Source organism: Vombatus ursinus, unplaced genomic scaffold (genome assembly GCF_900497805.2).
Source record: "Vombatus ursinus unplaced genomic scaffold, bare-nosed wombat genome assembly UNPS02014781.1, whole genome shotgun sequence".
In the NCBI taxonomy this organism is placed as follows: Eukaryota; Metazoa; Chordata; class Mammalia; order Diprotodontia; family Vombatidae; genus Vombatus; species Vombatus ursinus.
Genome location: NW_020954559.1, coordinates 32,342,034 through 32,365,144, shown reverse-complemented (window position 1 = coordinate 32,365,144; position 23,111 = coordinate 32,342,034). Strand labels below are relative to the sequence as shown.

General features: G+C 35.5%; 1 protein-coding gene across 1 annotated transcript in view; it reads right to left on the bottom strand.

Annotated features, from left to right (window-relative positions):
- Positions 1-23,111, bottom strand: part of LOC114046106 (unconventional myosin-XVI-like) — a 682,808-nt gene that overhangs the window by 588,146 nt on the left and 71,551 nt on the right. The window lies entirely within an intron of this gene.

Below are 23,111 nucleotides of genomic sequence, written 5' to 3'. Positions count from 1 at the left end.
CTGCAATATGAATGGAAGGTAGTTAATATATTGTTTAATTCCACCACCTACCATTCTTGCTCACCAGTTTTATTATTGTCATTAATAAATAAACCAGAAACAGTCTATGAAAAACCACAGGACATATGAAAATATATGGGATGAACTTTTCATATCTCATGCAGTAAATCAATCAGTCAACAAGCATTTATTAAGCGATTACTATTTGCCAGGCACTGTGCTAAATGCTGGAGTTAATAAAATAGAGTTGGAAACATAATCCTTTCTCTTGGGGATAATATTTTCTGATGAAAGGACAAGTAAATAATTAAATGTGTAAGATATATACACGTATATGTTTGTATGGATGTAAGCATATATGTGTGTGTGTGTGTGTGTGTGTGTGTGTGTGTGTGTGTGTGTGTGTGAATAGATATGAAAAGGCTTCTCATTTCAGTTTAAGAATTTGGATTACATGATATCTCAAGTGATTTCCAGCTCAAAATCTACAACCCTACTGATGTCACTTTCTGGCCAGGGGTCAAATGGGAAGTATCATTTCTTCAGCTGAAAGGAAGGAATGAAAGGAAGGAATGGTCATAGAAGGTGGAGAAAAGAGGGAAGATATGAAACCAGGTCCTCTGGCTCCAATTCCAATGTTCCTCCTATTGTGCTAAGCTGTGCCCTCTATCATCCCTTCTAAATTAACGGATAAGCTTAGGGTAATGGACTTGATTTAACAAACTGAAAGAAAGACTGTCAACATGGAGGGGATGACATCAAGGTAATTTTAATTGTCAACATATGCTCAACACATCTATGAAGTCTAATTGAAGAATCTCAAACAGAGAAAGAAAAAAAAAACTATGAAGAAAAAACACAGTAACTTTCCTGATTAGCAGGGTTCAGAGAATAAATGATTTAACTAGGTTTATGGTAGGCAACATTGGAATATAAATCTCCAGAAAGCCAGATTACTTATATGAAAATGAAAGTGCTTAACCGATATTAGTCTGATGCTCTTAAGGATTTTTGAAGACAGATGAGAATGATTTATATTTCCAAAGGTGCTAAGCCTTGGAATTAATAGAGGAATATGTGATTTAAACAAAATCTCAGACCCTAATTTTTTTTCTCCAGACATAACTATAGAAGGATTATCACTAAATAATCCTGTCAGCACCATGCCAAAAAAGAATGATAGCAACAATAATGTGATAAATTATAAGTCTGCAAGCTGAGACCAATTTTCATAATGCTATACGAATGATATTTGTCTAAGAAGTCCACTAAAAATTTATCTCATCAATATGTCAGCCAGAAAAAAAGAGGTAACAAATCAGACTACTTACATTCTATGTCACTGTCAAAATTTCTTAAGTGCTTATGTGCATGTAATGCTATTTTGTCTCTGCCTTTGTATAGAATGTGTTTTAGTTGTTTTTGTTTTTGCTGTTGTTACTTTCATTACAAAGATTATTGATAATAAACAATAAAAGGCATACTAAAAATTTTCAACAATGTATCAGCTATGAGAAAGATCAAAGACAAAGCTACTTCTAACCATTTACTGCAATGGCTGACTCCTCCGCAACTCAGGAAAGGCAATTCTATCAAGATAGTAGTTAAAAATTTCACAATAACACTTCTCAGGTTATCATTGTGACAGTCAATCTTCTCTATAGGATGAGAGTTTAACTCAGTTCTCTCAGGTACTATCTCTTCAAACTCTTCTTCCTTGACAAAGAAGTCCCTCAGTCTCTTAAGAAAGAAGTTCTCAACTCTTGTAAAGATTGAGTAAATCAATTAAATTATTTTAGTTTTTTTAAGTACCAAAAGGTTAATCCCTGATACATCTATCAAGTGGAAATAAATCTCCTTTGCCCAATAGATGTGAACAAGGCCTAGAAGTTCCTCGAATCAGAGACATAGAATGAGGTTTGATAGTCTATTCTGATGAGGTGAGGGATTTGTCGTATTTGAGTAAATTTATAAAAGGAGGAGCTAGTTCAGAATCACTAAGAGATATCTAGAATCTGGTGGTAGAGTAGAAGGGATGCAGAGATCAAGAGCTAAAAGATTTAGCAGCAGAGGGACAATGGGTTAAAGGACTGAGATATGACAGACAAGAGAGCAATGGAGATGGGCCATTGGCCCTCCAAGCACCTCAAAGAAGACTCTGCTGACATCACCAGATGTAACCTCCTCATCAACAACAGAAGGACATTCTAAGAAAAAAAGGTCTATTTTCCTCTCAGCTGCCCGTCTTAGTGTCTACTAAGAGAACTTGTAAATACTCTCAACCCAAACATTTCTGGTAAATTTTATTTTACCTCAATGACAAAAAAGCTGAGATTTAGAAATGAGGGAGTTGCCTCATTGAAGACCCCTACTCTGTTCCAATCAGCATCAATCAATGTGACATGATTATAAGATCTGTATATTTGGCCCCAGAGCTGTGAGCTGAAGATCAAGATCACTTGCATAATCATGGAAAACTAACTAGAGGCCCTCCACCCATGTTTTTCCTTGTCATAGTGACCAAGCCCAGTGTGGTAGAGGTGATTCAACTACATGGAAAGTCCCTCAAAATTATTTTTGTACCTCTCGACCATTCTCTCTTGTCCAACATGAGCAGTTGCTCACCTTGTGACCATCTTATGACCACCTAGGCAGTGGAAATATTTCCTGCCTTGCCCGATTCACAACTATACTGATACATTGTTTTGCTTATTTTAGTCTATGCATCATATATCAACCAATGGAATTATTTTGTATCTTGTAGAGCTGTTCTTGAATGTTTAGATATCAAACCCTATAAAAACAAAGCCCTGAAAGGAGGGGGAATCTGAGATAATAAGGAAGATCTGAGGTCTACTTTGTTAGAGGGAACCATGGATCCTTTGATAAAGTGCCATTGACTCTGAGCTCTGCCTCCATTTCTCTTATTGTAGGTTGGATAATTTTTATCTCCACAGAAAGAGGTAAATGTTAATCAAAGAAGAAAGGCAAACTTTTGCCTAAATGTTAGTGTGCTATGTGGCACTCAGAAAAATTGTGATTGTACTCCTATTTTTAAAAATTAGTATACTTTCTCTAAAGCAGCAGAGTAGTGAACAATATGGGCCAGAGGGATCATTATGTTGCCCTTAGGCTTAAAAAGAGTGAATTATTGTTATAGGATGTTACAATTTTGGTACCACATACATTCTCACTCCAACAATAACAGTTATTGCTGAGTCATTTTTCAGTCGCATCTGACTCTGGGATTTTCTTGGCAAAGATGTTGGAATAGTTTGCCATTTTCTTCTCCAGCTCATTTTACAGATGTGGAAACTGAGGCAAACAGGGTTAAGTGACTTACCCAGGGTCACACAGGTAGTAAGTATTTGAGGTTAGCTTTAAATTTAGGTTTTTCTGACTCTAGGGCTAGCTCTCTATACACTGTGACACCTAGATAACCTAATAATAACAGTAACTTACTCCAGAATTGCAGTTAAAATTTTTCATGCAGGTTATCCCAATCACTAAGAGTTTAGGCAACAAGTCAAACAGATGGTATGGTATGACAGATGCAGCATTTGAACCCATTTCTTCCTGACGCTGAAGAAAGCCCTGTATCCTTTACACTACATTGCTTTTTATGACACTGTTTAAGCTCATATATTCCCTACACTCTAAAGTGTCATGAATTATGATAAAGTGAGAGGCAGAATAATATAGTGGCTAGAGAGCCAGGAAGACCTGGTTTTAAGTTCCATTTCTAACACATATTGGCTTTGTGGCCCTGGGTAAGTTACGTAAGGCAAGTCACTTAACCTTTGCTCAGTACTCTTGGGAATTTGCCAAGTCTGTAAGTCGAAGGGAAGGTGCAGGCCTCCATTGGTAGAGGGAGTTTTTTTTACTTAGTATTTCCCTACAGCAATAAAATTACAAGTTTAGTGCATACCTTTTGTGAAAATCACTAACAGCAGCCTATATTTTTGTAGCGCTAATACATTTTTCTCATGACATTTCTGTGAGTTAGGTAGTTCAAGTTATTATGCTCATTCTGTAGGTAAGAAAACGAGGTCCAGAAAGAAGAAATAAGTTGGTAACTACATGACATATTTAGAGAGTGTTACAATGGAATGCAGAAGCCAGGACTCCAAATGCAATCACTTGTTATTGTGTTCATGTATTTGTTTTTCTCCATGTATAAAATTGTCATGAATTATGGTCACAGAATCATTCAATGGTAGACTTAACAGCGGGCCATTCATTACAAGGTTCTTGATAGAAGAAAGTTTATTTCTCTCTCTTTTGTGTTTTATCTATCTGTATCCATTGACATTCAATATTGGCCTCAAAATGCTAAATGAATGCATTTTGAAATGTATATTGAATGTACATTCGAGAGACAACATGATGCAATGGCTAGGATGCAGAATCTGGAGTCAAAGAGACTAAGGTAGGAAACCTACCAGATGGGTGATCCTAGGCAAGTCCATTAATCTCTCTGTGCATCATTTTCCTAGTCTGTAAAATAAGGGAGTGAGACTAGATCTCGAAAATCCCTTCTAGCTCTAAATCAATAACCCCATGATAAGTTAATAGACTTGTGCTGATATAGTGGCAAGAAGGTTGGGTTTGGAATAAAAAGACAATTTGTGTTTGAATTACAGCTTTGTAACTTGTTATCCATAAAAACTGTAGTGAGTCAATTAGTTTCATTGTTTCTCTCTTTTTCTTTTATTCACCTGAAAAATGAGGTCCTTAAAATGATATTTTCTAAGGTCTTTCACAGCTTTAAATCTAATGACCCTATGAACTTAAACCTCCATGCCCTGACTCTAGGAGTCTATTTGATTTGCCACATAGTTACAAAATTATGATGTGTAAATAATAATAATAATAATAAAAACAATTGCCTCAGGCATTTGGAAACTTTGGCAACAAACCCTATCATTCCCCCTTTAACTTAGAAAATATATCCTCTTTTTAAAAAAAAATCATTTGCTCTAACACTAAGGCATCATATTTTTGAGGAATAATTCTTTGATTCTTCTCAAACATAGGTTTGCCTATTTATTATATAATATGACATAAAGAGATTTAATTATAGCATACAGTAAAATTAAGTGAAATTCCCTAGTTTTCTGGGATTTTTAAACTCTGCCAGAGGAGAAAAAACTCCCAGTTAGATTCTGATTCTGAAGGTTCTGAACCAACAATGTCTAAACCTGCACTAAATCTTCAGTTCCCTGACTATATCACATGGCAGACCCGAAATGACCATTTTATTACATAATAAATTCAATGGCGGCATCCTTCTTCAGGCCATGATTTAAAAATAGTAAATCTGTATAGTACTCAATAAAAATGCATGTTCCGTTTTTTTCATTCCCTTTGCTCAGCCTCATGCCCAATTATTTTATATGACTTGAAAAAGGCCTTTGATGGGGTTGGAATCTGAGCCCCAGAAAGGGAAAACTCTGGCCCCAGACCACTTCCCACCCTTGGTCCCACCTAGGGTTCATTTCCCACCCTTGGTAATTCTATTACCTCATGGACTACTTGGTCACTCTCCCACAGTCTTTCTGTATATAAGGTCCATCTTGTCTCTATTAAGATGCTCAGATTCTTAGAATCTAGCCACTGCTCAGATTTTCACAATCTAGCCAATAACCCATAGATGCTCAGCCTCCTTAAGAGTCTAGCTAATATGGCAAATCTTCAATAAACTTTGTTTTTGCCTGCAAGAAGGCTTGGGTCTAATTCTTTCGGGCAGGACCCAGGTATCGTGATTTTGGGGTGCCAGGACTCCTAACCTCTAGACCTCATCACCTTGATGCCTAACAAATCAAAATTTGAAAACAATTTTAATTAATACCCAAAGCAAACCAATTTTACAAAAGGGAACATTGAGGCAGAGAACTTAGATTACTGATCAATTCCTTTTAATAAATCCAGTGTATAGGATCCTAAAAATCACAGAAGAAGCAGAAAAAATACTAAATTTAGTGATCAAATGAGATAATGAATGGAAAATATTTTCCAAACCTTATGGAAAATTTAAATTATATATATATATATATATATATATGTATGTATGTATGTACATACATTTTGTTTAGAGCATGTTTCCATAACATTATGCAAGGGAATGGTACCCCAGTGAGACTTTAGAAAAAGCTATAGAGATCTGCAAAGACCAAAAGAGAGAGACATTGAAATGTAAATGCAAAAGCCTTCGGGAACAAAACAAACTTTCCCCACCCTAAAATCTGGGGGGAAATTTGAATATTTTAGTTGTCTATGAAAAGGCCAGCAAGTCAATGAAACTATCTCCTGGGCATAGACTTTTGTCCCAGTCATTCTTTCATCTAAGTATGTTTCCAAAGGAATAAGGGAGGTGAAAATGACTGAGTTGAAACTAATCACCATGAGGCAGTATTTGCTGAAGTTAAAGGCAAGTCTTCTCTCATCTCCTTTCAGACAGTGACAAACAGGTGAGGCTTTGAGCTAAGGCACTGGGGATTCAAAGGAAAGAAGCTTCTGCCAATTAATGTTAAACTAAGGTCCCTTGCCCTAGTTGAATGAGCACTGTAGCACCCTAGCTAAAATTAACATGGTACCCTCAAACCCAGCCATTGGCTAAATAAGGAAAAATATTGTACTACTGCTGTCCATTGAAAAGCAAGTCTATGGCACCAGGAGAGAAGCCATCTAGCAAAGCTCCTATGCCCTGAAGTCCCCAGTTGCTGAACAACTTGCCAGACCAAGTATGGCAGTAACTCCTCAGCAATAGAATGTCCTGCTTGGTCCTCTCTGGCATCCACTGCCCAGTGGCAGAGCAGCCTGCCTGGCTCCATCTAGCAGCTGCTGGTGATGACATTCAAATAGAGCAGTCAATGAGTGCCCGTTTTCTCAAGAACCACTTAAATCCACTTTAAGAGATAATGAGATTCAAGTAGGCTGGTCAATGAAAGTAACTAACAGGGGACCCTCCACCTCTCTGCCCTGAGGTGAAAAGTGGAGTAGATAATGCCCCAAACTCCTAGGTCACCTCATCTCTCTGCCCACAGCAGATTTTACTCTAAAAGAAACCCTAGCCTCTGATACTATAAGCAAACTGGGAGAGCAAGGAATGATTTACCTGTCAAATTTATGGAAAATGGATGGATTTATGACTAAACAAGAAATAGAGAACATTATGAAATGCAAAATGGATAATTTTGACTACATTAAATTGGGAAGATTTTTTGCACAAAGTCAATGCGACCAAGATTAGGAAAGACACAGAAAACTGGGAAAGAATTTTTACAACCAGTATCTCTGATAAAGGCCTCGTTTCTAAAACATAGAGAGAATTGAGTCAAATTTATAAGAATATAAGTCATTCCCCAATTGATAAATGGTCAAAGGATATGAACAGACAGTTTTCAGAAGAAGAAATTAAAGCTACCTATAATCATATGAAAAAATGTTTTAGATCACAATTGATTAGAGAAATGCAAATCAAAATATTTCTGAGGTACCACATCACACCTATCAGATTGGTTAACATAACAAAACAGGAAAATGATAAATGCCGGAGATGTAGGAACATTGGAACACTAATGCATTCTTGGTGGAGTTGTGAACTGATCCAACCATTCTGGAGAGCAATTGGAACTATGCCCAAAGAGCTATAAAAATGTGCATACCCTTTGACCCAGCAATAGCACTTCTAGGGCTATATCCCAAAGAGATCATACAAATGGGAAAAGGACCCACAAGTACAAAAGTATTCATAGCAGTTCTTTTTGTGGCGGCAAAGAATTGGAAACTGAGAGGATGCCCATCAATTGAGGAATGGCTGAACAAGTTGTGCTATATGAATGTAATGGAATATCATTGTGCTATAGACCAGACACTTTACATTTACTAGCTTGTGACCCTGGGCAAGTCACTTAACCCCATTGCCTAGCCCCCAGGAGAACATTGTACACAGTAACAACCTCAATGTGTGATGACTAACTTTGATAGACATATCTCTTCTTACCAATGCAAGGATCCAAGTCAACTCCAAAGGACTCATGACAAAAATGTTGTCCACATCCAGAAAAAAGAACTATGAAGTCTGAATGCAGATTGAAGCATATTATTTGCTCTCTCTCTCTTTTTCTTTTTTGTTTGTTTCTTCTTTCTTGTGGTTTCATCCATTGGTTCTAATTCTTCTCTACAACATGGCTAATGTGAATACAGGCTCAATATGAATGTATATTTAGAGCCTTTATCAAATTGCATACTATTTTGGTTTGGAGGAAGGGGAAAGATGGAAAGAAAATTTGGAACTCAAAATCTTATGGAAGTGAATTTTGAAAACTAAACATAAATTAATTAATTAAAAACAAAAAGAATCACTAGCTTCTCCAGCTAGTGGGCATCCTTCTTTAAGCAGAGGGTGTCCCTTTTAAGCTGGCATCTCCCTTGATGGGTGTCTCCCTTAAGGACCCATCTCCCTTAAGGACCCATCTCCCCTAAGCCACCTCTCCCTTGGAGGGCTGCCACTCCCCCCTTAAGCTGGGATTTCCCTTATGCTGCTCTCCTTTCAGGGGCAAAGAAGCCTGCTTAGTGTGTTGTGCTGTATTACCTCCAATAAATACTTACACTTGATTTGGAGACAGCCTGAGCAAATTCTTTCAGGACAACTTTGTACCCCAAAATTTTGGGGTGCCCTGAACCTCATCACTGGTAGTCCAGTGGACTACCATGGCCCACTGTCAGATTACTCTGGCAGCATCTGCCAAGTAACACAATGGGCTGCCAAGTCCCATCCAGCAGCCACACACTCAAGTGGAAAAATAACTTACTCAGTGCTGATTGTTACTCATTTCATTTAATCCAGTCAGACCCTGGTGAGGATCCAGCACAGTCTGAGGGTGACCAACTCAACACAGTCTGCCAATGTATTTGCTGGTCTAGCTGAGACACTGTACACTTGGAGAAGAAAGCCCAACTCATCTGCTGGTCCAGTGGAGACATGATACATTATGATGAGCTTTATTACCTGACCAGAAAGGTAACTCACAGAAAACTTTATGAGGATCCTCTAGAAAAAGAAAGGACATTGAATCCTACAGTTCTGGAGTTTAAAGTTTCCTTGTCCACAAGTATTCTCCACATATGTGTCTCACTACCATTATACTTTAAATTTGAACCCAGTCTTTCCACATCCCATACTCAAGGTATATTTGTGGGAAACAACACCTTTGTTGCTGGGGGAAATTATTTCTAACCTATTGTGCCTGCTATGTCTTTTGAGTAAATACCTTTGCTAAAAAATGAATTTACTGGCTATTTAGAGGGAGCATGCTGATGGGGACTCATGAGTTAAACATTTAGGGAGGTATTTATCTCCTGGTGTTATCCCCTTAGACTGTAGGAATAGAAATAATGATCTTAGTGTGTAAAATCCTGACAAAGAAGTAAAGATCATGCCTTTATTTCATGAATAGAAAACTTATCTGTCCTATTTCAAAAATTTTTCAAAATTTACTGTAGAAAACTTGGGAAAATAATAATTCAAGAGTAAAAATAAAGTTAATAATGATCATCAGTTGTAGTACAAATCAATACCAACCAAAAACTTAGAGTTGAAAACAATCAATTACTTCTTTATAAAAAATTGAGTCATTTTTTTCCTTATGAATTCACATTCATCTGACTCTTTTGTTCCATAGAAAACAAATTTTCAGGAATCTTACATTTGAAATGCAAACTAAAATTCTTACACAATTCACAAGTAAGTTAAATTAGGACACTTACACTAAATTAAGACCTGTTATATTGCAAACAATCTTTGACTTTAAGTTACTTCCTTTTCACATGTTATAAAAAACTCAGAGCTGATTTTATTTGCAAAAGAACTATAACTGTCCCCATGACTTTAAGATTCTTTCTGGTTTGTCCTGGAATAGGGCTAAGGACAGATCTCAACAGTAGGTAAGATTGAGAATATTTCATGCCACAAGTTGGATTTTCCTCAATGGGATTAAGAAAGGGCTTCTGCTCAGAGAAGGATCAGAAGCATCAAAGAGACAGAGACCATAGTCACTATCTGAAGAATAAGTGGATTGATCAGAGCAGTAAAAGTATAATGCAACAAAAGGAGGATTGTTGCAAAGATTAAAAAAAATAGAAAGAAACCAAACCAAAACAAAATAAACAACAACAACAACAACAAAAACAGGGCACGGGTCCAAGAGGTCAGTGTCAGAATATGTTTTGATACTTGGATAACAAGAACTATATGAGACTTTCATAAACATTTTCTTCTACTTGTTGCATTCAATTTTTACAGGTATGATTTTTTTCTTTGTTTTTATTTTTACAGTCCAAACCTATGAGCTTAGTTCCATCCTACAGTTCTACATAAATTAGTAGGACATCTTTCATTACTGCTAACTGAATAATCAGCAACAAAAATTGATAATAGTCTTCAGATATTTAATGAACTATTCTAGGATAAGGCTTGTCTATGTACTTCCATATAGCAGAACTAGGACCAAGGAGTAGTTATAAGCAGATAGATGTTAGTTTAATATAAAGAAGAACTTTCCAATAATCAGTATCATCAAAAAAGAAAAATGGAATGGCTAGCATGATGGGGTAATGGGATACTCACCAAAATAAATGCTGAGGAAGAATCTTGTTAACCATTTTTCAAGGAAATTGTAGATAGATTTATTACAGATATTAGATGGAAGTTAAGTATCCATTGAAAACAAACAAAAATGACAACACTAGAACAGGAGGAAAAACTTGGGTGACAAGGGAGAACCTAGGAAATGATAATAAAGACAAAGTACACAAAAACCATGGGTAGTGATGGCAAAGAAAAAAAAAGATCAATTACTGGACAAGTTTGACTTCAAGTTTTGGACACACAACTGTCCCACTTTTTTTCCATACCTTCTTGGTGAAAGTTAATCTCATAGAATTTTGAGTTGGGCAGTTTCTTAGAGAACATATTAAGTAGTCTTCCTTATTTTAAAGAAAAAGAAACTGAGATCCAGAAATGCTAACTAGAGAAGACCACTTGAGTTCCCCAATTACCTGACCATGAGGCAAACTAAAATTCTTATGAATTAGTTCTGGGCAAGATAGAGTGGGTTTCTAGAGTGTCACTAATTTTCCTTATTGTCAACTGTATTTTAAGACACAGAAAAAGTCTGTAGTGCCACTGTTAGAACAACTAATACTAGAATTTCTCATTGTTGCTATTTAAGTAACAATTTTCCATTTTGTAAGTTCATCCTCAGCTATTAGTAATTTTAAAATATCAAGTTTTTTGGTAGGAATTTCCTGTTTTAGTATACTAGTCTGGGGAAGTAACATATCAAAGTTGTTTGCTATGAAATAGAAAGAAGGTCAGAGTTATTAAAATTTTACGGATTAAAAGCTCCTTGAGTGCTTGCTTCATTTTGGTCTTCATATCATTATTGCCTAATACAGGGCCTTGCAGTAGGTGCTTAATAAATGTTTGTTGAGTTTAATTATATTTCTAATATTTATTGAAGTGGTAATCAGAAATTACACGAATATAACCATTGTGTTCAAAGTACTTTTGCATATTTCATTATTAATTGTCACAATATTCTTTAAAGATGGGAATGACAGGGTTTAGATATACACAAGTTGTAGGTTGGTCTGTTTTTGATACTGATTTGACCTCCTAATATGATAAAAAATGTATTTCTTATAATCAAGCTTTTCAACGAGATTAAAAAAAATAGCTGCCATCTTTGATCATGTAAGAAAGTATCCTAAGAAGTTGAGAAACTTTGAACCCTCTTAGCCCTATTGGGACCAGTTTCAATGATCTTTAATTATGTGTCAAATCAACTCCAAACCTTTAAGTAATTATTTTACCCTGCTATTTCCCCAGGTTCCTATTTCAACCACTAACTTCCTTTTCCTTTCATTAATAAGACCATTTTTCTTTCATATGCAGGCATATGCCCCATTAAGCATTTATAACTGTTGTCCCTAGAGATCTTCATGTAGAGAAATATGCACCTTGTGACACTAATGTAAAAAGAAAAATGAAGTTCCCCTTGGAAATTATCAATTCCAATTTCAATACTGCCAGAGGCACTGGGATTTAGCACAGAGAGACTAGGTCAGCCTGTTTAGAGCCTGATCATGTACCACACCCCAACCTTCTTGGGGAAAAACACCAATCTTATGAATTACTTTTAGGTTTGTTTTTTTTTAATGGAAGGATACACTTAGTCTAGAGTAACATCATTTGAAAGTCCCATACGTTTACTATTTTTATTTTTAATGGGCTTATTTTCACCTTACATCTTCATTAACTGTGTTTAAAATAAATTCTCCATTTTGACAACCAAATTAAGTATGCTGGTGCATAGCAAACCCTTTAATAATTCTCAGGAGCTCACAGATAATTTTTGTTTCATGAAAAAAAAACTCAAAGAAACAAGAATGCAACAAGCATAATGAATAACATCACAGTTTAAACTACTGGGCACCTCTGTTTAGAAGGATGGAAAATCTTGATTTAATTACATGGTGGTCTTATTTGAACCTCCTCAGCCCTCATGACTTTTGTCTTTACTTGGCCACACACAGAGATATCACCATTACCCACAAGTATTCAACCTTCATGATCCAGAACTCTGAAATTCATCTACCTGAACACTACATTCTATCCTTCCTTTGCCCTCTGTGCCTAAACCCCCTTTAAATATGTTTATTCATATTACATCCTCCAGTCACTCCACCTCTCCTTGCTTTCTAAGTGTATGGCATCTACTCTGGCCTCATTTCTTGTCCTCAATATCTTTATCCTTAGATAAAGCAAGTCAACTTTATGCTGACCTTGATCCTTGAATCTTCTTGTTACACCATTGTTCATTCCTTTTCAAAATATAACCTTAGGTTACCTACATCCTCCCCACCCTCCCATTTGACTTCTCTTTTCCTATTCTGTCAGTGCCCTTGAAATAAATCAAAACACCATACTGACTTGGACCAGTAGAAATTTATGCTATCTAATTTTAATTGGGCCTTCAATGCTACATAGAAATCTTTTTGGGGGGGGAGAGGCAGCTAGATGGTGTAGTGGATAGAACATTGGCCCTGGAGTCACGAGGACCTGAGTTCAAATCCAGCCTCAGATACGTAACACTCACTAGCTGTGTGATTCTGGGCAAGTCACTTAACCCCAATTGCCTCACAAAAAAACAAACAAACAAGCAAACAAAAACATGCAGCTTTTTTTCCCCCTTGTCCTCTAAGTGACTCTGTTTCATTCAATACAGCATCTGCTTCAAACTTTTCTTCTATCCTCAAACTTCCTATATTATCTATACTTTCATCACCTCTCCTGAGTAGATAAAACTCTATAGTTTATATACTAATGGTTCTCATTTCTGCACATCTAGATATCCAGCCCTGAACTCCTTACTCCTTTTTGAACACCAAGTCACTAAATATGTGCTGAATATCTCCAGTTGGATGCTACATGGGAATCTTACACTAAACATGTCAAAGAAAATTCATCATCATTCCACCAAAGTCTACTCCCCCTCATATTTCCTTTTTCTGTAAAGGGCACCACCATCTTTGTGGTTTCTAAGATTCACAAAGGTCATAATCTTTAACTTTGTCTTCTCTATCAACATCTAAATTCAATTGATTGCTAAGTCCTATCCATTTTGCTTGAATAAAATTTCTTACATCCACCCATTTCTCTTGTTTCATGGCCATTCCTCTCATTCAGGCCCTCATCATCTCTCAATTGAACCATGCCAGCTCCTAATGGGTGTCAAGTCTCTCCCTTTCTAATTTATTCTCCACACAGCTGCCAAGTTCATATTCCTAAAGCATAAGTCTGACTAGATCAGCTCAAGAACCTATGCTTCCAGAAGGCTATAAAACAGTGCACATCTCTTGACCCAGCAATAGCACTCTAGGTCTGTAGAACAAAGAAATAAAAAAAGAATTGGGAAAGGGCCTGTATATACAAAAGTATTTAGAGCAGCTGATTTTGTGGTGGCAAGGAATTAGAAATTGAAAGAAAGTCCATCAATTAGAGAATGGCTGAACAAATTGTGGTATGTGATTGTGAGGGAATACAACTGTGCTATAAGAAATGATGAGTAAGATGCTTTCAGAAAAACCTGGAAAGACTTACATGAACTGATGCAAAGTGAAGCAAGCAGAACCAGGAGAACATTGTACAAAGTAATAGCAATATTATACAACTGATTAATTGTGAATGACTTAGCTAGTCTCAGCAAAATAAAGATGAGAGACAATTCTGAAGGACTTATGATGAAAATGCTATCCACCTCCAGAGAAAGAGTTGATTGAGTATGAATGCAGCTCAAAGAATACTATTTTTTACTTTATTTTTTTGTTTGTGTGGTTTTTTTGTCTATGTTTTCTTTCACAACATGACCAATATGGAAATATGTTTTGCATAACTGTACATAGATAACCTATATAAAATTGCTTGGTGTCTTGAGCGGGGAGGAATGGGAGAGAAGGAGAGAATTTAGAACACAATTTTTTTAAAAGTTAAAAATTGTTTTTATATGTAATTGAGGGGAAGAAAAGAACCTTTTGCTCATTATTGCTTCGAAGATAAAATTCAAACTCCCCTATTTGACATTTAAAGTTCTTCACAGTCTAACCCCAGCCCATGTTTCTGAATAGGTCTACATTCCCACTAAACTTGATGACTCACTGTTTCCCATATACAACATTCTATCTCCCATTTCCATGTTTTTACATAGTCTCTTCCTCGTGCCTAGAATGTACTCTTTCCTCATGCTCACCTCTTGAAATCCCTAGCTCCCTTCAATTTTCAACCCAAGTGCCACCTCCTACAGGAGATTTTATTTTATCCCATCTTCCCAGCTTTTAATCCCAGTCCATACCAAAAAGTACATAGTTGTTGCTTTTATTTTTTTTAACTTTGTCATTACTTTGCAATTATGGATCTATGTGCATATTATTTGCTATAGCTGACTGAGTGTTCCTTAAGGATAATGAATGTTTCATTTCTGTCTTTGTATCCATCAGTCCATGACACATAATATCTGTTTAATAACTACTTCTTACATTAAGTTGAATTCATTTCCAAATAAATGAAAAACTCAGAAGAATAATGATGTAAGGTGCTCTGATCAGTAGTTTACATATGTGTATGAAATACTGAACCATAGCTATTTCCTAGTAATATCACATTTTAATTTACATTTAATTTAAATTTCTGATAAATATTTTATTACATGTCACTAACTTTCTACTACATAAATATTATGCCAATAAGTGCATTTTTGCCATTATAAATCAATGTGTTCTCTCAAGAGTAATTTATATACTTGTACTTCATTTCTATCTCTAGGATTTTCAGTTTTAATATTGATTTTTTAAAAATTTAACTAATAAATACCTAACCAAAACTATTTTTTTCCTGTTTACAGTTACTCTATTTATTATTTAGAGGTATTAGGATAAATACATATATGTCATTGCATTTCTGAAAGACAATACATTGAAAATGGGGCAGGTAGGTGGCACAGTGGATAGAGCACTGGCCTTGGAGTTAAGAGGACCCAAGTTCAAATCCAGCCTCAGGCACTTAACACGTACTAGCTGTGTGACCCTGGGCAAGTCACTTAACCCTGATTGCTTCATCCAAAAAAAAAACAAAACAAAACAATACATTGATCCCATAGTAAGAACTATTATTACCTTCTATAGCTTAATAGTGTGATCCTAATACTCATTTCCCACATTTGTCTGATTCAATAAATTCTTTCCAAATCTTAACAAAATTATTTAATTCATAAATTTGTACATTTTAATGTTTTAACAATTTAACAAAAATGTTTTAACAATTCAATGTCTACACACCCTGAACCTTGACCTAAGAAATATGATAAAATATTTGCAAGATGCAAAAAAATGCCATTTTAATCACATGTACATGTGAATCTGCAAGCAATGCTCCTCAGAATCTTAAGGCCTCTGGTCTGTAGTCTCAGGCAGTTCTCATTAGATAACAATATTTTATTTGCTACCTGATATCTCCAAGTCAACTTTCTACTTAAATCCAAATAATTGAAATGCTAGAAATTGGTCTTTTATTGATGAAAAACAAGTCAGGTCTACAAACACTTTTTAAAATCTTGCTACATAAAATGAGTCAGGCTAGGTTAGAGAGAAAATAAAGGAAACAGACATATTCCTTGCCCTGAAGAAACTCAAATTATTCTGGGAGAGGAAATTGAATAGAGATAACTAAGCATAACTAAATGTTCAGTGGAATTGGGGAGAGGAGAAATCCAAAGTATTAGGAAAGAAAGAGAGAAAAAGCACTTTTTTGCTTGGGGAGATCATGAAAGGCTTATAGAAGATGTGGCACTCAAGAGAAGAATAGTATCTTGATCTACATGTGGGGATCACGGAGTCTGTTCAATAATTACCCCCACCCTACTTAAAGTAAATGATAAACCATAATGAACTAATACCAAAAGCAAATGGGGACATATTTCAATCAACAAATCAATTAAACAAAGACTTTAGGCTAAGGGTGACAAGTCCTTGAGAACTATTTGATAAACTTCAGTGATATTGCATAGGAAGTATAAGGTTGTCTGTAGATTGGCTGAGGGAATCTGGACATACCCTGAGAATCATCCCATCTTCTGGGATCAACTGAATATTGATTCAGTTCCAAAAACAAGAGATTTAGAAAAAAATGTTGAGCCAAGGGAGAGTGTTCTAATCAAGTTTATGAGAAGGAATCACTCAGATCTGGAAGGAGAGTGGCTTGGCCTTAGGCTAGATCTCTAGGCCTCTATGTACTTGGTCAAAGGATTTGGATTCTTTCATCAGCATCCTAGCAATTTACCCAGGACAGGAGTAGGTGAGGGTAATGTCTGCATTGGTAACTGGGAACAGAATAGATACAATCAAGTAAATAAATTGAAGACTTTATAATCAGTCTTTTCAAAAAGTTGTGGTATGCTTAAGGGAATACCCTACAAACATCAGAAAAAAGTCTTCCAGCAACCAGAGCTGTGAACTTCTCCTTTGCCCCATGTGATCTCTAAGACTGAGTTCACTCCTTCCTGGATCCTCCATGTATTGGTGAAAGTGAAAAAAGACTCTTTTAGGGGGAAATAAGTCCTATACTAACTGTTTCTACCATGACACCCTCATAGATATTCTTTTCTAAAAGCTAAATAAGCCTAGTTGACTAATTGATATCACTGATAATCATTGGGGAGAAGCATACAAGAAGGGGCTTAAATTTTAAATAATTTCATAGACCCATAATGGGGGAATGTAGCTAGATAACCTTTTGAGAAGCCACCTCATCAATGCCAAAGGGAGTTGAGATAGAGACTCCACTAGAACTATATAAGTTCCAGTTTACATTGGAAAGTAAGGATAAGAAAACTGTGCATTCTAGATATGGATCTTTAAAAGACCATGGAAAACAAGAAAAGTTTTATAGCACAGAAGAAATTACATTTTTTCCTGATTTCCAAAAAAGGAGTAAATTATACTGTAAATTATAAGGAAATAAAATTGTCTTCCCTTTCTGACAAAATTCTAGAATGTTATAATTTAAGGAATAGCTTATGAGAATTTAGAAAGAGAAATCATAATTGCTAACAATTTACATAACTTAATTGAAATCACATCATGCCAATTTGTTGACTTTCTTTTTTTTTTTTGACAGGGTAACTAAACTAATAGATCTGGAAATGCTTTAACTATATTATACCTATGTTTTTGCATTGTAGTAGACAGTTTCTCAAGTCATCCTTTTGAATAAAATAGGGCAATGTGGGATAGAGTATAGTACAAATAGATGAATTAGAAAGCAACTGAATATTCAGATCAAAAGTGAAACCAGTGTCTTAAGACAGATTGAGGAGGTTTGTGATATCAAAAGCATAATATGAGATAACATGGAGCTCACAACAAGGTAATAAAGCAAGTGAGTCTTATGAAAGAAAAACACTCGAAATGAAACACGGGTAGTAGTGGAAACAAATCAGGCCTACTGGTCTTCTGGGTGGAACTGGACACCCTATTGAAGTGCTGAGTAGAACTGGCCACTTCAATGAAGCTCTAGAGGAATGGAGAATCCACTCCCAAATCAATAAAATATAGTGGGTTTTTGTTTTATTTATTTTTTAAAAAAATATTCTATTTTTTTCCTAATTACATGTCAAGACAATTTTTAGCATTCATTTTTACAAGATTTTGAGTTCCAAATTTTTCTCCCTCTCTCTTTCCCCTTCCGTCTTCTGAAAATGGTAGGTAACTAGATATAGGATATACATGCACTATCATGTAAAACATATTTCCATATTAGTCACAGTTGTGAAAGAAGAAATAGATCAAAAGGGGAAAAACACAAAAAAGGATAAAGTGAAAAAATATGCTTTGATCTCCATTCAGAGTCCATTAGTTCTTTATCTGGATGTGGATAACATTTTCCTTCATGAGTCCTTTGTACTTGTCTTATATCATCATGTTGCTTAGAAGATCTGAGTCATTCAAAGATGGTCATCACACAAGAGTGTACAATGTTTATCTGGTTCAGCTCATTTCACTTTGCATAATTTCTTGTTGCATAATAGTACTCCATCATATTCATATGCCACAGCCTGTTTAACCATTCCCCAATCGACAGACATCCCCTCAATTTCCAATATTTTGACACAATCAAAAGGGCTGCTATGAATATTTTTGCACATGTAGATCCTTTCACCTTCTTATGATCTCTTTGGGATACAGACCCAGTAGTGGTATTGCTGGATCAGAGGATATGCAGCTTGGTTTCCCTCTGGGCATAGTTCCAAATTGCTCCTCAGAACATTTGGATCAGTTCACAACTCCACTAAAAATGTATTAGTGTTCCAATTTTCCCATATTCTCTCCAACCTTTATCATTTTCCTATATTTTTGTCGTATTAGTCAATCTGATAAGTGAGAAATGGTACCTCAGACTTATCTTAATTTTCATTTCTCTAATCAATAGTGATTTAGAGTACTTATTCATATGCCTATAAATAACTTTGATTTCTTCATCTGAAAACTGCCTGTTCATATATCCCTTGACCATTTATCAATTGGGGAATGGCTTGTATTCTTACAAATTTGACTTCGTTCTCTATATAGTTGAGAAATGAGGCCTTTATCAGAGATACTTGATGTAAAGATTGTTTCCCAGCTTTCTGATTTCCTTCTAATCTTAGTTGCATTGGTTTTGTTTGTCCAAAAGCTTTTCAATTTAATGTAATCAAAATTATCTATTTTACATTTCATAATGCCTGTAACTCACTTAACTTCTCCTTTAAAAATTTGGATCCTATACCACTTGGTGCATATCTGTTTAGTACTGATATTGTTTCATTGTCTATGGTACCTTTTAGCAAGATATAGTTTCATTCCTTATCTCTTTTAATTAGGTCTATTTTTGCTTTTACTTTGTCTGAGATAACGATTGTTACCCCTGCTTCTTTTTTTTTTAACTTCAGCTGAAGCATAATAGATTCTGCTCTAGCATCTTACCTTTACCCTGTATGTGTCTCTCTGCTTCAAGCGTGTTTCTTATAAACAACATATTGTAGGATTCTGGTTTTTGCTCCATTCTGCTATCTGCTTCCATTTTATGGGAGAGATCATCCCATTCACATTCACAGTTATGATTACTAACTGTGTATTTACCTCCATTCTATTTTTCTTCCTCTTTGTCCTTTCTCTACTTTTATCCCTTCCTTCCACACCTGGTAGGTGTTTAGTAAATGTTTATTGACTTTCTGATTAATTTTGCCACCTTTGAAAAGGCTATCACTAATGCCTACAATTCATTCCCTTGCTAACTCTGCCTCTTAGAATTCCTGGATTTGTCCAAGGCTGATTTCCTAAGAGAAACTTTTCAGATTCCTCAGATATTAGTGCTTGCCATAAGAAAATTAACCACCTAGGAATGTTATTTCCTGAATGAACAACTTCTTAAACCTTCTAGTTAAGAAGCTTAGGATCAGAAATATAAAGATAGAAATGGACTTTGTGTGAAGTGATTTTGAAGGTGAAGGACATTATTCATGAATAAAAGGAAATAGCGTTATTGAGTTATTAAAATAGACATCACTTAGACAAAAATTTTCTTTATAACAGCCCTATGAGGTGGGTACTATAAGTGCTATTACCCCTCTTTAACAAATGAAGAAATTGAGGTTCAATAAATGGTAAGTCTTCTCAGCTGGTAAGAATGAGATTCTCAGGTAAGATTGAGAACTCAGGCCTCCTTTGAACATACAGCCTCTGCTCTACATGTCCCTGACTTACAAGTCTAAATTTATTCTCCTCTTCTTAGCTATAACCTCTTGCAGCTATTCATACCCTACATTGCTTTTCTGTGACTCAGTTTTAAAATTCAGACGTATGATTAAAGCTAGAAGTATAGATTTTTTTTTCTTAAATCACTCTCTTCCCTTTACTTCTTGCTCTATCTCCTTTTCTCATGTCCCCTTCCCCAAATCTACCATTTTGTTTATGTTCAAGATGTAAAAACATAAGAGGAAATTGACTCTTTGTTCAGCACTTCATTCCACCTGTGGGATTGCATGCTGAGTTTCAGGACTTCCCACGAGGGGTGAATTCTGGTAGAGAAAGGTAAGAAAGAGTGTATGATGGCAGAGAAGCGTCATCACTATAACAGCAGCCACTGTCATGGAAATAATGTGCAATTGTGAGGGTACAGTCAAGGGAAGAGTGCTATTGGTGGCAATAAAATGGTCTGGCCGCAAGGAGAAAGAACAAACTCGGAATCATTGAGAAACTGAGGATTACTCATGTGTGCTAATGATTGCAGCAATAACTGGGGCCAGGGAAAATACTCTCTTAGGGAAAAAAAGATGGCTCTTTATCAAGATCCAAGTAAGTAAAAGCCAAAGGTTAGATAGGGTCACAAGTTGGGTTTCTTCAAAGCATCAAAACCTAAGGTTAAGATTTAGAAGAAAGAAATCAAATACATTAGCAGATACTAATTTGTGGATGTCAGTATTGAATTAGGATGTTAAGTGATATAGTGAGTAAAATGGTGTAGTTATAGTCTGAAAGTACTGAATTCAAATGCTGCCTCAGATACTTAGTACCTGTCTGACCCCAGGCAAGTCATTTAACCTCCACCAGTCTCAGTTTCCTCATTTTCAATGATTCCTCTTCTCTAATCAAATAAGATAATATACATAAAGGACTTTAAATTTTTAAAGCCCTTTCTATATGATAATTTTTATTCATTTTTACCTTTGAGATACAAAAGAGAGACAGAGATGCAGGCATAAGATAGAGGGAATGCCAACATATATACTCAACGTATCTCCTCAAATCTCTACCTTCTAATGGTAACAGCATGTGCTTCCTGCCCTGTACTGATATGATCACCAGTTCCAGTTGATTAGAGAAAATGAGAGAGAGAGGGAGAGAGAGAAGACTTCTGCCAAAAACTTATGGAGAATGGGTTGCTATTGATTCTTTTGACTATATCATGCTGCTTCTTAAATTAACCTATGACCACAAGGAAGTGAATATTGATGGGATATTATATTTTTAATAATTGAGACCAAAATCTTTAAAAAAAATTAGAGTAAAAATTTTCTGCAATTCTGCTTGTGATTTAAAATGTTTAAACCTTAATCCAAAGGGAAAATATAGCATAGCTAGTGATGTCTGACAAAGAAGACTTTTCATCTTTGAGGTATTTAATATATTGGAAATCATAGTTCAGATTAGAGCTGACAGTCAAGATAGGCAGTTGGTTAGGAGATTAAGGGATCAGAGAGCAAGTTGAATGAAAACAGACCAGTGTCATCTTCATGGAATTAAAAGACTAAGATTAAACAGAGCAATGAAATATAGAGAAGGAAAATAGTACAAATTTTGAAGTGGCATGAGTGACATCCCAAAGACAGAACCTCAGAATTATATAGTTGATGGACTAAAGCAAATTAATTTTCCACCAGGAAGTGAAAAGGGACAAAAACAGTTAAGAGACATGACTTGAAGAAATGTAAGGACAAAAATTTACTACTATTTTACAATTCTTAATCTACCCAATAGAATATTTGATTTTTGGTTACATTGTCATAATTTCAGTGATCAGAATTATTGTTGATTAGTAAAGTAATTAGTCATCAAGAATGTTAACAACAAATTTAGAGAAATATGTATAGCAAAACTTCCATCTGAAAATGACTTCATTCTATTATGGATTTACAAACTTTCTCAGAACATTTTATGTGATACATCAAGATAAATTCTTGTTTTTGCAGCTATGTCAAAGTATATCCCTAACCAGATTGCTTTTCCCATGAAAATAATAAAATTCCCCAAATTTATTAATTGTAGGCTTAATTTCTTCTTGTTTAAATTCTGCATTGGCCTGATAGCAAAGGTGAAGACTATCTTTGTATGGTTACTTCAAAGAGGTCATCCCAATTACATTAAGTTCTTTCTAAGGTTGCCTTGGAGGGAAGGAAAATGTTTATTTTTCACATAAAAAGCAATTTATAGTAAAAGTGTATGCACCAGATACCTAAAATATACTCTTAAAATTGCAATATGAGATACTGAATGAATAAAAATATCCTAAAGCATCTTTGCAAATCCCTTGTGATATTGTTTAATGGTGGACCATTGATCAGGATGTGCTATTTATCATTGAACAGATAATGCATTTACTCGCATTTACTTCTCCCCTTCCATTGATATATTAAGAGGAAAGGACATTATGCAGTAATTTTGCACCAATTGCAATAAACTCTGGCAGGAATATAGGTAAGAACATAACTTTAACAGGTTGGGCTTCTGAATTGATCAGTAGCAGCAATTTCCTTTAGAATAGACTCTCTGAAGACTTAATGAGAAGAATTTAAGACTTGTGAACAGGGTTGGCCTATTTATTTCTGAAGATTTCCTTACTGGGAATTTTTTGTTTGTTTTCCACCATAACATAGCTTAGATTATGACCCTAAATCTCCTAAAATACACTGATGAATTTTTGCTTTACTCACAAAGGGCATTCTCTTCACCAGTACATG